The sequence below is a fragment of the Gallinula chloropus genome (genome assembly GCF_964237585.1).
Source record: "Gallinula chloropus genome assembly, chromosome: Z".
NCBI lineage: Eukaryota > Metazoa > Chordata > Aves > Gruiformes > Rallidae > Gallinula > Gallinula chloropus.
The window spans coordinates 46649789-46666206 of record NC_140089.1 but is presented as its reverse complement, the minus strand read 5'-3'; positions in this window follow the sequence as shown (position 1 = coordinate 46666206).

Here is a 16418-nt window from a genome sequence, read left to right as displayed (position 1 = left end):
AAGAGTGTATTGTTCTGAAATCTAAATTTTCTAAAAGCTTCTTCATAGAACATGATATAAGTAATTTGATATGTACCTTTCCAAAGAAAAAATGGATGTAAGGAGTTTTATTATAGGAATGAGGTTTCACACACACATGCAACCTGAAAATGGGTGGCAACCCTTTCACACTTCCATAATACTTCTTAGAACAGTCCCACATTGTCTAAAATTTTCCTCTTTTCCCTTGAGGGTAAGTGAAGACACATCAGCTGAATAAATTACCTTGAGACATTTAGTGCATCTATCAACCTGAAAGCAAATTACACTTTCCCCCAAATTTAATGTTAAAATTTTATACATATTAGATTAATTGGTTTAACATAAACCAAAGTACTATATAAGATGACATGAAAGCACCCCAAAACAAATGGCAAAATCAGATCTAAAAACAAAACTAAGAACAAAACAGATATATGAACAAAGAAAATGCATCCAGATAACTGGACAAAATCACATAATGCTTTTCTAGTATGATCCTGCTCTATTGCACTTTTCCTAAAACAAACCAAATAAAAATAACAAAGGAAGAGTTAACTAAAAAAAAATCCATAAAAAAGAGGAAAAAGAGGAAAAAGATCAAACAACATATTCTAAAACATCTGAAGATTTTTCTGAAGTTCTTTGTAGCCTGGTGTGACAAGGCTGTAAATCTTTAGCAGCAGCTAAGAAACAAAGTCAGAATCATAAATCACCTAGGTTGGAAGGAACCTTAAAGATCACCTAGTTCCAGTGTACATGCCATGGGCAGGGACACCCTCCACTAGACCAGATTCCTCAAAGCTCCCCCACCATCCATTATGGCTTTTAACATTTCCAGGGGGGACATTCGTAAATTCCCTGAGACGCCTGTGCCAGGGCCTCACCACCCTCACAGTGAAGAATCTCTTCCTTCTACTTAATCTAAATCTACTGTCCTTCAGCTTAGCACCATTACCCCTTGTCCTATCACTGTATGCCTTCATAAAGGGTACCTCTCCATCTTTTCTGTAGGCCCCTTCAGGTACTGGAAAGCTGCTGTTAGATTTCCCAGAAGCCTTCCCTTCTCCAAGATAAAGCAGCCCAACTCTCTCACCTATCTTCAGAAAAGAAGTGGTCGAGCCCTCTGATCATCTTTGTGGTCTCCTTTGGACTTGTTCCAAAATTGGCAAATGAAGAATCATTTCTCAGACAGGTGCTGTAACAACAGAGTAGAAGTATAACTAGAAAATTTATATGGATTGTGCTGCAATTTGGCATAATAATATACAGTAATAGACACTTGCTGAACCACAGCAATCTTACAAGAGAGGGATCCTCCAAAAGTCCTGTCAAGGTAGACAGCTGTTTAGTTTTCCCTGTATCTGTGGTGGATACAAAAAACCTGTTAGTACATTTTGTGTCCTTGAAATACTCTCTCCTGTGGTAGTCTATGTCAAAAATACACACGCCATCCCAGTAGGTCACAACACAATGCTTTTGCCCCTTCTCCCCTGTCAGGTTCACCTCTGTTAGCATTCCCCTGTCACTCCAGAAATCTAAAAGGGTTCCTCCCCACTGCATCCTGATGGTGTCCTGCACACTGTGCACCAGTGTCCAACAATACCTGATACCTCTATGGACCTTACATGCCAGGACATGAGATAGATCCACATGGTCCAATAAAACCAATTATCCCTTCCCTCCTCCTGGCATATGGCAGAGACCATCTATTCCTGATCAGAGTATTCCATTGCAGTGCCAGACCCAAAGTCCTTTCACTGTAGTCAATGAGGCACTTTTGGTGGTTTTTAGTTCTCCGCAGTCATAAAGAGAAGTGCAGCAGTGGCATTTCTCAGAGCCCCGTCTAACAAGGCATGAAATGGAGGTGGAGAAGAGCTGCCTTCAGCCCCTGACACTTCCACTTGGAGCATTCCTCACCTGCAGAGCATGCCTAGAATTTGCTGAAGGTGTGCCGATGTTATTTGTACAACCCAAAAGAAAGCAGAAGGGCTGTGATGGCTGCAACCAGAATATCAAGGGCTGGTAGCCACTGAAGGCTATGGATAAGTATTGGCATGAAGACTGTCTAAAGTGTGCCTGCTGTGACTGTCATCTTGGAGAGGTTGGGTTAACTCTTTACACAAAAGCAAATCTCATTATTTGCTGGGATAGAGCTAACTTTCTTCATAGCAGCCAGATTCAGTGCTGTTCTGCATCTGTGGAGGTGTGGTGGGTTTTTTTTGTTTCCACCACTTTATTTTCTTTCTAGTAGCTGGTTAGTACTTTGCTCCAGATTGAGCATGAGCGTGATGTTGATAACACTGGGACATTTTATTTGTTGCTAGGTAGTTGTAGGGCTTTTCAGCTTCCTATGCCCTGCCAGGTACACAAGAGGCAGGGAGCACAGCCAGGACAGCCTGGCCTAAAGGGTAGTCCATACTACATAACAACATACTCTGTATACAAATGGGGAAGCTAGGTAGGAAGTGAGACCACTGCTCAGAAAAAGACTGGGCATCAGGTTTTTTATTTTCCTTCACATGAGGTGAGCAATTACATTTGTGCATTGCTACTATTATTATCATAATTGTTATGATTATGGTTATTCTCTTCCTTTGTTTTCCTAATTTCAACCCATAAGGTGTTTTTTTCCATTCTACTCCTTGTCCCCTTGGGGTGGGTGGCAAGTGAAAGGCTGCATGATGCTTAGTTACTGGCTGGGGTTAAACCACAACAAATGTCTAAAAATAACTTGCACAGCAGACAACACTATTTACCTTTATTTACGGACAATAAGAAAAAAATGTCCAAGAATGACAAATGATGCAATTTACTGCACTGCTTCTTTAAAGTATGTAACTGCCTATTGAAATCTACAAACATGATTTAAACCAAGACAGTTTTGAGGTGCTAGTAAATCCTACAGACAGATCTACATTGTACAATCAAGACCTTAGGCTGACCTTTAAGGAGGCTGGACAACCTATATACTGGAGCTATACTATGTGGGGATATAGGATCTTAAATGCTATTTACCCTTTTCATAATCAATCTAGACTAAATATTACATTTTTTTTTCATTTGCACAAGGGCTGTGTGTTGATGGAGCAGGAATCAAAATATATCTTTCTTTAGTCAATGATTTGCCTTTAGGATAGAGTAGTCCAGACTGAGTAAATACATCACTGGATCTCACTAATTATATTAGCCTATCTTCCTTTGCATGAGTTATATATACAGATTTTTTGTGTCAGTGAGTTCAGCAGTGAACATATTACACAGGGAAAGCAAATGCATAGCTTCAGATCTCTGTAACATTTAACTCAGTCACTGAAAAATAAAATGGAATTCAGTTTTTCCTTCTCAGAGGAAGATCCCACGCGTAAAAGAAAATGCCAATGTTGCCACAATAGGATGATTTCACTAGTATATGATTGTGTGTCCCATGTTATATTACTTAAGAGGAAAATTATTAAATGAAGCAGTTGTTTGAAATATTGTATTGTGATACGTTAACGTAGGAATTTTTCAATTTACACCCAGTCATTTATTTAAAAAAAAAAAAAACAACAAAACAAAACAAAACCCCAAAACTTAAAAGTATAATGCAAATATTTATGTTTGTTAACTTTAAAAGAATGGTTCATGTGAGGGAATCCCTAAAAACTGATCACACTCACATCCCGACCAAAGGATATGAAGTTACTTCTTCATAGAAAAGAAAATAATTGACAAAGAGAAAAGAATTTACAAAGTATATGCTTTAGAAAAGTCAGGTATGGAGACAATACAGGAAATTACTGTCACTAGGAACAAGTAGTAGGCATGTGGAATAACCTACAACAGCACCTGCCACAGTTTAGAACCCTGGAGCAAGCTAGCAAGATACAGAATAGATGGAGATATGGAGATTAAATCAAATCCACAAGAGTCTCACCAGAGATCAGGAAACTGCAGAGATGACCCCTTAATAATGTCTGAAGTTCACAGCAATTGTAGAAAGCATCTTTTGTGTTTAGATATACACATAAGTAAACAAATATAGTAGAAACCAAACATCTTTAGGTAATAACCCCTGTATTTATTAACATAGTAAAATAACCCAAAACCAGACAAAAAATAAAACCCAAACCAACCAACCAAACAAAAAAGGAACACAATCAGTGTTTTCATCTTTGTTACATAAAGCACTAGAATAAATAACAGTTTTGTAAACCAAGTAAAGACACTAAAAGGCAGGAAATTAGCTCAACAGAGAAAAAGAAGAAAATAAAACCTTGCTTGCTATAAAGCATTCATTAAATTTTTTATTATGTTTAATTATCACTTTCCTTAAATTTTGCTGAAATATATGGAATCATACAATGCTGTTTTGTTGTAAGACAGGCCCATACCTTGATTTTTCTGGCAGCTTTTTGTCATAGGTGGAAAATTGCTTAGATTATCTATGTTATTAGGTAGGAGATAATTAGATGAATGTGTGGGAGACTGTCAAATGTAGAACTTTTAAACTATTGCAGAAGCCTACTACTTGCTAGCTCCAGCTGACACATTTTGATTTTAAATTTCAGCAAGACCTGGGCTAAACAGAAATGATCCTTCCTCAATTATCTAAATGAGAGATGAGACAGAACCAGCAATTAGGAGGTTGATCCTGTGTTGTCCTTCTGTACTTTTTATACTGGAAAAAATAAAGGTTTGGGGGCTTCCAGAATGAGGAGTCAATGTCATAACCAAGAGTTTCCAAAAGGAAGAAGTGGTCCTTGAAATAAAACCATAGAATTGTAGACCATCTAGTCCAACAGACCCCTTACCACCCATATTACTTACAAAACTGTCCCTAAGTACCTCATCCAACATTTCCTTAAATACCCTGAGGGACAATGACTCTACCACCTCCCTGGGCAACCCATTCCAATGCCTAACCACTCTTCTTGAGAAGCATTTATCATAATTTATAACATTAACCTGGTGCAATTTGCAGCCATTCCCTCTTGTCCTATCGCTACTTATCTTCAAGATAAGGCTGACCCTCAGCTCACCACAACCTCCTTTCAGGTAGTTGTAGAGAGCAATAAGGTCTCCCCTGAGCCTCCTCTTCTCCAGACTAAACAGTCCCAGCTCTCTCAGCTGTTCCTCTTAAGACTTGTGTTCCAGACCCTTCACCAGCTTCATCGCCCTTCTCTGTATGCCCTCCAGGGCCTTGATATCTTTCTTGTAGAAAGGGGCCCAAAACTGAACACAGTATTTGAGATGCAGCCTCACCAGAGCTGAGTACAGGGAGATGATCACCACCCTGGTCCTGCTGGCTACACTATTCCTGATGGAGGCCAGGATGCCGTTGACCTTCTTGGCCACCTGGGCTCACTGCTGGCTCACCATCAGGCGAGTGTCAACCAACACCCCCAGATCCTTTTCCTCTGTACAGCTTTCTAGCCATCCTACCCAAAACCTGTAGCATTGCTTGGGGTTGTTATGGCTAAAGTGCAAGACCCAGCACTTTGCCGTGTTGAACTTCATCCCATTGGCTTCTGCCCATTGATCCAACCTGACAAGGTCCCTCTGGAGATTAAGACCTGAATTGTATGAAAGACCATGCAAGTGAGAGATGTTAAAAATCAAAGACCTGCATAGAGGCAAATGTGAGGGATGCCCGGGAACCACACTCTCAAATGCCTGAGAATGGGAGCAGTGAAGGAACCAGCATGACTTTCTTCCTAATAGCAGGCTAGCAGTGACATTCCTACTGGGCAGGGAAGACCTCTTGGATGGAAAGGAAGACCTCTAGGAGGGGCTGAGCATGAAAATGTTTGTGAACATGTAAGAATGAGAAAGCTATAAAAAGTTGCTTGAAATAAGCTACTGGATAAATAGTCTTTGTTTATGTACTGAGTTTTACAGTTGAATTCATCATATATATAGTCTTTGATTTAATGAACTTTTAAGGGAAATTAATACATTAACAAGCAGGTAGCCAGAAGCAGAAATGTCTCCTATCAACAAGAGTTACGTTTTTGTGGTTTTGGTTTTTTTAAAGCGGAGCTACATGAAGTGAAAAAAATCAAAATCAAACCAAAAAAACCCACAACAAAACAAACCAAAACAAACAAAAAAAAATGCACAAAACCAAACCCAAAACTAAAGGCCTGTAAGATAACAACCCTGAGATCCTTAGTTTTCCAAGGAAAAAAAAAAGAGCATTTGTCTAAAGAAATTAGAGTGATCATGTAAATAGTCATAGCTCAGATCTCAGTCTACATCACCCTGTTTGACCCGGACTATAATCTGGTGTCTCCTGAAACTGAAAGGGTTGCACTTCAGCTGATAGGAGTTGTAAATCTTACTTGGGGGTAAAGTAACCTTATTAAAATACATAGATCTTCATTTCTGTCTTTTTAGTGATCCACCAGTCCTGTGCACAATAATCAGGCCCTCCATATATCTGTAAACTTTGAATTTTAATGAATCTTCTATTTGCATAAATAGCAATAACTCAATTCAGAATCCTGTGGCTTATTTTTAACACTCTGTTCACAACAAGTGATCTATTCAAACTGGAGCAAAATCATAATTTAAATTATTTCAATGAAAGAAACTTACTGCCGTCTTCTTTATACAAATCACAACTAAATATACTGATCATTTACTGGTGAGTAGCTCTTCATTGATTTGTTTTTCCTCCAGCTTCTGGTTTTTCCTTTATTTCAGTTTTGCTTCTTATTCCATATGTACTGCATGCTCCACATCAGCACATACACTTGCTTAAAATAACATTCAAAGATCTAAGAAAAGATAAAAATATAATGTGGCCTGAAGTTATAACTTTTAGACAGTCAAAAGTTGGGGGAGGAGAGGAAATAAAGAGGGAAATATCTTTAGAACACATCAATAAGTTGTTCCCAAAAAGACATTTTCACCTTTCACAACTTTTTTGCATCAAAGAGAAAGGCACTCTCTAAATTTAATATTGTTTGTACTTATTGCAACAAATAAAATAGCAAGGGGATTGTTTGATAGCTGAAAACAGAGGAACAATCTTCACTGACTAAATTGGTGGCTACAAACCAGATGACTATTATTTACGATGGCAAATGTATAAAATAGAAAGCCTGTGTTAACATTCTTGATTAATTTAGTAGTGGTTTAAACAGCCTGGGAAACTTGACTCATCCATCAATAGAGCAGCTACTGCTTGGGGAAAAGGTGTACAAATTTCTCCATGCTGATGCACCTTCAACAGTTACAGAGGTCAGCACTGAAGTCTACATTTGTTACTATGTTATGATATCCTAGGCACTATAATTCTGTAGCCACACCGCAATTTATCAGTAAATGCCAAGTTTATAATGACAGTGACTGTAATTCTCTGCGGGATGCTACTGTCGAACAGAGGTATCTCAGTCTCCATTCAGATATCGCTTTCTCTGCTATTCCTTCCATTCAGCAGCTCTGCCATTAAAAAGCTATACAAGCTACACAAATTTCTCAGAAGCTTTTTTTTTTTTTTTTTCTGGTAGCATTTTGATCAATAGTTATCAACATTTTTAAAAGATATTAAAAAACACTGTATTAGTTGTATACAGAACAAAGCTAGTGTTAACAATTTACGAGGACTGCAGTATTAAAAAAAAACCAAACCAGTGCATGGCAAATGAGTTCAACTGCTTTTTGATGGGGTTTTTTTTCACCTATTTTACAAGTTCAAGTGTGTTTCTTTGTTTCTATCTTGAATAATGCAGTCACTTGTGGTCCTGCATTTTTATGACATCAGAGAGAAAAAAATCCCTGCCTATCTCTTCATGCTATAAGGTAAACTTTAAATGGCAAACACACTAAAACCATTTCTACTTTGTTTTGGGAAGAACAATGCTACAACATATACTGCCTTCGATATTATACTTTTCTTGACAATTGCACACCACCTGAAGGCTTGTATCTCATGAGCACCGCTCACTGGCACATCAAGTTATTTGCAAAATTTCAGTTGCTTTAAAATTAAATTCATGCTGTCTTCCAGTGCACTTCACAGTCAAACACCAGTAATTGCTCCCCAAGTGTAACTGCTTAGATGCTAATTTTAGATAGCTGAAAGACAAACTGCATATTGTTTAACTATGTAGGCCTATTTTTAAAAGAACATTTCACTAACTCCATTATTGGGAAGATATGATGAACTGGTCAATAATGAGAACCAACAGTGGAGATGTAATTGCACATTACTTCAGATAATTGATTACTGTGTAAACTTCTTTTCTCTCATTCTTTTTCTTCCTTTGGTTGATGAATAAATCCTATCAGTTGCATTTCAATCCCTCTGCCTCCTCTGGGCACAGGAAAAAGTCTAAATTATATATGCATATATGTATGTATGTTGGTTTTTACAGAGAGCAGTACAGAGACTTGAGGTTCATTTGCCTACTAGGGACCAAATAGACAAGTTCTTTCATAACTCATTGAGGCTAACACTGTACAGTGGGTTTGTCTGTGATAAAGGTGGGCTTTTTTTCCATAGTAACCAATATTGTTCTGTGTTTTGGATTTGTGAATGATTTGTCACTGTTGAGCAGTGCAGAATCAAGGTCTCCTGCTTCCCCACCAGCATGTAGGCAGGGGGTGTACTAGGAGTTGGAAGGGGACACAGACAGGACAACTGACCCAAGCTGACCAAAGGGACACACCATGCTAAGTTTTTTTGATTTTTTTAAGCATGTGAAATCCTTCATTCAAAAACCATAGAAATATAGTAGAATATCTAATTCACCTAAACACTAGATAAGTCTGGTTGGTTTTGTGATTATTTTTTATTTATTTATTTAGAATCATAGAATACCCCAGGTTGGAATCGACCTTCAAAACATCATCTGGTCCAATGTTTCCCAGAAAAGGGAACCTAGATGAGTTTATCTAGGACTTTGCCCAATATCATCTTGAGAACCTCCGGTGACAAGGATTCCATTACATTCTGGGGAAGCTTCTTCCAGTAGTTGATGCAAAAAGAAAAACACTGTAAAAAAAAAATCGTTCTTATATCAAGATGAAATCTTTCCTGGTGCAGTTTGTCTCTGTTTCCCTTTGTCTTCTCCATGTCCTTTTTTATGCTGGTGTGCAGTATGATCAGGAATGGATTGGACTATAGGGTCAGATACCCTCATATGTCAACATATTTATTCAGTTTGTTGCAGTCTTTCATGATTTCCACAAACTTTAAACCGTGTTGACACACACTTGGAGGAAGTAAACCAATGACCCATATTTGAGACATAAGCTTGAGCTGTATGTACAAACTGTATATGAAGCTTTGAGGGAGGCAAATATGTCTTATATTATTTATGGGCATCAAAACTGCAGACAAATTCAAGGGACAAATCTACATGAAGCTTAATCTTTCAGAATATCACTTATTGCATCAAAACCCAATCTGTATAAAAACAATGGGACAGCCATCCTTAAAGGAAAATGATATAACCCAAATCTCACTGTACCAGTTTTGGCTGGTATAGAGTTAATTTTCTTTATAGTAGCTAGTATGAGGTTATGTTTTGGATTTTTGTTGAAAACATGGTTGATACTGTAGACTTAGTTACTGCTGACCAGTGCTTACACAGAGCCAAGCCCTGCTTCTCACCACAACCCTCCAGAGAGGAGGCTTCCATGCTATATGACATCATGCATATAGGGGCTGGGGGAAGAAAAGGAAAGGGGTGGATGTTTAGAATTATAACATTTGTCCTCCCAAGTAACTGTTAGAATGAACAAGCTCTGCTGCCCTGGAGGTGACTGAACACCTACCTGCCCATAGGAAGTGATGAATTAATTCCTTGTCTTTTCACATGTAGCTTTTGCTTTACCTATTAAACTTTCCTTATCTCAACCCCCAATATTTCTGAGTTTTACTCTTCTGAATCCCTCATTCATCCCACTGGGGATGGAGAGAGCAAGTAGCTGCATAGGGCTTAGCTGCCAGTTGAGGCAAAACCTTGACACCCACACAAAATAACAATGGATTTCAATGAGAATTTAAAAATAGAAGCTTAGGATTCTTGTAATGAGATGTTCCCAGTTTAAAAATAGGCAGTATTTTTATGGAGTGCTCACAGGTTCTTTGTAATTTAGGTCTTTTCCTGGGATTCTTTTAAACTGCCTTGTGATGAAGGCAAGATATCAACTCTTACAAGTGTCCCTTTATTTACAAAACCGATTTCTTCTACATAGAAGGGCTTTACTCTTTGAAAAATATGCAAATAGCTATAAAAAAGGTTTATCATGAAATGTAAATAGTTGAAATAGTCAAACGTTACTGCCAATGAATATCAAAGAGTAAACATTGGATCACATTAATTTATTTAAACAGTGATGAATTAACAATACATCACTAACTTGTATCACAGAATGCAAGAATGAAAGTAAGGCTAAACGTGCCTATTTGTAAATAAAACATGTTCTTGTTCAATTCAAAATATGTAACATCTACTTCATTGCTCAGATAATGAGCAAAGCTGCATATAAATCAGTCCAATTCCAAACTAATGAAAAGCACAGAGGAGAAACTGACACATCTTAAGAGTTAGGTGACGAATAAAGAAATACTAGTTGAATAATTTACTAGAAAAATATCACAATTCACTGAATAAATTATTTTGTGACTGTTATTCAGCTGACTTAAGCAGTAAGATAGTGCATCATAATTTGACACAGAAACTGACTGCTTCAGTTAAAGTGCATCTTTACCAAATGTCACCTCCGAAGAAGTCTCTGCTTAGCAGATTGCAAATCAAGTTGATCCATGTGAAAAAGAAATTGCTCAAAATACCTTGATGGCAGCAGTCTATCAGAGGTAAACTCTTTAATATTAATGAAATTGCAAGTGTCAGAAAAAGAAATGAGAGCTCAGGAAATAGTAACAATCATCCATTGACTAATAACAGAAACATTCAGTAAACTAACTTTCTTAGAAGCCAGGAGCAAATGTAACCTATTAAGGCTCTGACATGATGGATTACCTGGTCTCTGAATGACCCTCATCAAAGACTATGGATTCAGTTTGAATGCTGTGTATGTATAACTAAGTGGAAGTACCATCCATTACATTTTTTAACTATCCTCCATTAATGGCAGTGAGTTAAAGAAGACCTACTTTACTTTGAGATAAAACTATCAGACATGAAAATACTATCATGGCATACACAAGCTGTCTAATGCTTTGCCATAACATTTTTACGGGACTATATGAAGAAACACCCCCTTCTCTAGTGGTTCTTCTCTGTAACAAAACACTTCCCTGTTTAATTTGGGGTATTTTTCCTGGTTTTAGCAAATTAAGTTTTTTGTTCGCATCAACAATGACCCAAATATGCTACTTGCAAACTGCGGACTAGGTTTCCAAGTTGAAATGCACTTGATGTTTTTTGGTCAATTACAGATGCAGGCTTGCATTCAGCATGAAAAAGCAATCTGAATCTCTTTGTATGCTAAGAATTTTTGTTATAAAAATACAGTAATCTAGATAGAATTCTTATAAACAATGTTAAGACACAAGTTTCTTACAGTTCTTGACAAACATCCAATATAAAATAGCATCATCTGTGCAAGTGAAAAGATACATCTTAAGTGGGACCAGTATCAGGTGACAGAAGATAACAGGCTGCCAGGTTCACATAAGAAATACTGGCTTGCAAATAAATGTTCTCTCTTTTGTAGCACAACAGCTTTGCATATTTGGTTATGAAAAACATGTTTTTCACACCTTAGCAAAACATAAGTCTGAAATTCAGCATCTTCAATGGGTAATTGTAATAGAGTGGATTTTTTTGACCTTTGTCATGATCTCCAACCCATTGTGAGGCCATGCTGAAGGGAGAGGGGATAGACAGCTTTTTCAAACAAAAAAAGCTTTCAGACAGCTTTGGTTAGTGCCAAAGTAGTCACATTACATGTGCAGAGTAATCTTCAGGACTCAGATTTCTGTGCTACCAGATGAAATACATGGATCCATCTGAAACTTGCTTTTTGTGTCCTAGAACATAACTTTCATCAGAGATAATTTACATAGACATAGGCAAATACATCTTCCCCTACCAATTTGTCCATCTACCTGCTTTTGAAGAACAAGTTTAACGTCCTGGGGTATTAAAGTCAGATTTCCCAGCTTACAAATGTATCAGCCAATTAACGCTGAAGGAGAGGGAATAAAATTGGCCTTAATATGAATCTTCTTCCAGTTTAAATTCTGTTCTGGGTAATAGCTGTCATATAGAAAAGGCCATATGCTAGCTAAATACCCAGTTTCTCATTCCAAGGTTCCTTTCACAGCAATATAGAATAGCTGAGGTTGGAAAGGACATAAGCAAGGAAATATCACCACACACAGGGAAAAAATGGCCATGTTTTCATCATGAGTCACAGTTTAAAATTATTCAAGTTCACATTACCACAAGAGAGGAATGCGATAACAGACTGTGGCTGTATGACTTGCTGGGGGAGTGTAGTTCAGTGATCTTGACTTTATGCCAACTTGAAGGACGTTCTAGAGCATGACATTGGTACTTCTACGGCTTCACTAAATGAAATGATGTTCAGCCACATTTGATATCAAGGTCAGCAGACTCAGACAAAATTATTTCATGTACTTTATGTTACACGGAAATTTGATGAAAGAACAAGGGGCAGTGACTTCAAGTTGGAGCATAGGAACTTTCGGAACAGTATGTGGAAGAACTTTTTCACAGTGAGTGTGACAGAGCACTGGAATGGGCTGCCCAGGGGGTTGTGGAGTCTCCATCTCTGGAGATATTCAAGACCCATCTGGATGCCTACCTATGTGATCTGTCCTAAGGAATTTGCTTTGGCAGGGGGGTTGGACCCGATGATCTCTGGAGGTCCCATCCAACCCCTACATTTCTGTGATTCTGTGACTCTATATAAAGAAATGCATTCATGTTCTTACTTTTTTCTGTAAGTATTATGAAAATAGTGAGCTCTTCTCCAGCATGTTTTATGTACTTTGAATTCTAACCTAAATATTATTGCTAACATTTGCACTGCTAGCATAATTTAACTATTTCCATTAAAGAGACCATGTTGACAAGACTTGTATTGGTAACATCTCATGCATTCAGAGAAACCAACAGGTCAAACTTGAGAGATGTGGAATATTTCTGTCCCTTAGTGCTGAAAGACTTAAAGCAATGAACCTCAAGATTTCAAGTATAATGCAGAGCCATTCTGGTCTCTTCAATAAGTTTTAAGCATTTATTTTTTAGTCTCAGATGTAGAATTATGTAACTAAAGGAAGCTATATAAATACTTAATCAGAAGTCGAAGTCTCTTTAACATTCTTAAAACATTTCCTAGCAACAGCTAAATGCTTAACCTAAAAATCATAAAACATATATAATTATTTACATGTAGTAGTAATTATTATACACAAATGATCAGAATAATAGTATTTACAGGAAAAAAATCAGGAAATTAATTAAAATAATAAAGGTGTAATGATTTTAACAAACGAGTTGCTGACAACCAACAAACCAGGCAAAGTGTTCTGAATAAATTAATTTTTTATTAGCATCAGATCTTAATGTTTGTTTGGCTAGTTAAGTGGAAGAGCTGAATTTACAAAGCAGTTTTTGTTTATAAATGGCACAGGAGCAGGAAAAGTGACCAAGAATACTCAAAAACTTCTATATTTTAGGAATGAATATTTATTTTATTATATTTTAGAGATATAAGCTCCATATAAATCCTTAGATTCCATCACTATGATATTTTTGTTGCAGGCTGGTTTTGTTCCAAATCAGATTTGGTGGTGATTTTCCAAGAACACTAAAAATGTGGTGGGTATCTTATTATTTCATAGGCACAGTTTATAACGCAGTTTATAAAACATGGATTCAACTGTTGTAACAAATGCTTTCATTCTTCATATTCTATGCTGGCATATAAAACTACTGCCAAAAATTTCTACTTCAAAATAGGTCTTATGTAAAATATTTGAGAGACAATAAACCTTAGGCTAGCCCTTGTGCTAAGAAAAATAATAAAATCTGGAGGTCACCTATTCCATTCCATTGTTCAAAGTCAGAAATCCAGGTCACACTGCTCAGGACCTGCTCTGGGCAGGTTCTGAAGATCTTAAAGGAATAATATTCCATAGGTTCTTTGTGCAACTCTTTCCAGTGCTTAACCACAAATTGCAAATATTCTGGTTCTCTTATGTATACATAGAACTTCCCTTTTCACAGCTTGTCACTGTTGCATAATCTCTACTCCCTGTATATCTCAAAAAAGACTCTGTATTCTCCACACCTTTCCTTTACTGAGAACTGACATTGCAGAAATATCCAACAGCATTCTACAGATCCCCTCTTCTGCTCCTCAGGCTAAAGAAACCTACCTCTCTTCAGCCTCTTCTTGTACATCAGATGCACAAGCCCCTGACCATCTCCCACTGGCCGTCCGTTAAACATGCTGAGCCAAAGACTGGACCCAATACACTAGATGTTTATGAGTTTTGAGCAGAGAGGAGTAACTACTGCTGCTGACCTGCTGGCTATAGTGGTGCCAAAGCAACCTAGAGTTTGTTAAAAGTATATTTGTCAAAATATTTCTGTGCTTGTTTGCTAAAAGAAACTAAAACTTTTAATACTGATGCAATTGTTTGTTAACTTTCATTTTTTTCTGTTTATCCAGAAATGAAGAACATTGAAGTCCTCTGCCGCGACGGAGAGAGACAGGACACAGCTTGATGCAAGCAAGAGTCGATTTATTGTAAAGAATCATTCCTTTTTATATGCTCTGCAGACGGCTGCTTTCTTTCAAACATACTGTGTTCGTGGGCTACATCTGATCGGTCAACGTTTTGCTGTCACAGCAGCATCTCTATCTTATCATGCTAATAGAACTTCTAAAACCTCGTCAGACAGCAGCTATACCTTAACAATAGAGGACACTTTTTCCTGGAGCCTGTCCCAGCAGGGGGCCGGCAACGATGCTGCCACCTTGTTTAGTTTCCCCGAGGTTCATGGCCTAAAGGCTCCATCCCGTTATCTGTTAACCTGGCAGTGCTTGAGGCTTTGTTTCTCAAGCTGCATGCCACAGTCCTCTGTGTTTCAGCCCTCAATCTGGTATAGTATATATATCTAAAGAAGTAGTCACTATGCAAATAGAGAACGTCACTGAAACAGTTGATGCTTATAATATTTTGAGATTTTTTTTTTATAAAACACACAACACCTTTTCTTTCAACTAGGATAGTAGGCCTCCTTCAGAATTGTGTCTCAGGGATTGTGTGGTTTCCATTTACTTTATTTGGAAACAGGAAAGATTTAGTAGAAAGAAGCAAGCATATTCAAAGGGTTAAATGCACATAAATAATCTTCACTTTACTCAATTCAATTCAACTAGCTGCCTGAACTTAAAAAACAAAGACAGACAGTTCTTTGAAGGAGGCTGAGAACTACCATGAAAAGAATAATCTTACTTTGTATTCCATGTGTGCTATTCATAAAGTTTTTCCTTTCATTGGGATGAGGGATGGAATTATTTATATTTTTTACTTACTTTTAAATGTATTCCTATATTTTAAACAGCCAAAGGAACTGGAGAGACTAAGGGGAGAAATGAGAAAAGTCATGATCACGACTTGTGACCATCACAGCAGCATATAGGTCCAGATAGGGTGACAAATATGGAACTTTTAAAAGTTTTCTCTTCTACTCTTGTAGCGATAGTATAGAAGAAGCCAAGAGAAAGTAAAGCACCATAGAGTGTTGCAGTTTTGCTTGGGTTTTTTGTCAAAATAATGAATAGTAAAATATACTGGTGATGAAATAGATGCAACAGAAATATTGGTCTGGTCTAATCCAGACACATTTTAGTAACTGAGATATTGCAAATTATAATATTTAATCCAATTTCATATGTGAACATATATGGAATACGGCATGCTGAGAATCCACCAAAAAACCTCTACTGATGTTACCACCAATATACTTCTACAGAGTGAGCAGTTGTAAATTGGTTCACAAAGCAAGAAAAAATTTTCCTTACTGCCATTGTGGAATCTGGGTCTGTATTTTGCTTCCTAATCACCTTGAGAGAGTGATTATGTATCTTCTGAAGGCTGACACAATGCCTAAAGGAAATCATTCCATTGACTGCAGTGAACCTTTCACTGTAACCTCAATGTTCCTTTCAAGGAAGTCCTATTGATATTTTCCTTCCTATATAATACATTATGGTGCACTTAGAACCAAAATAAAATGGTAAATAAAGTAAGACACTAATCAATAATACAGGAAAACAGAATCTGCAGCACCCCTAACAGAAGTTAGTAAGAAGAATAATCATAGCATTAACCTGGGTAATAGCAAACCTAGGATTGATTTGGCAATTTTAGCAACACTGATTCTGAGTGCAAC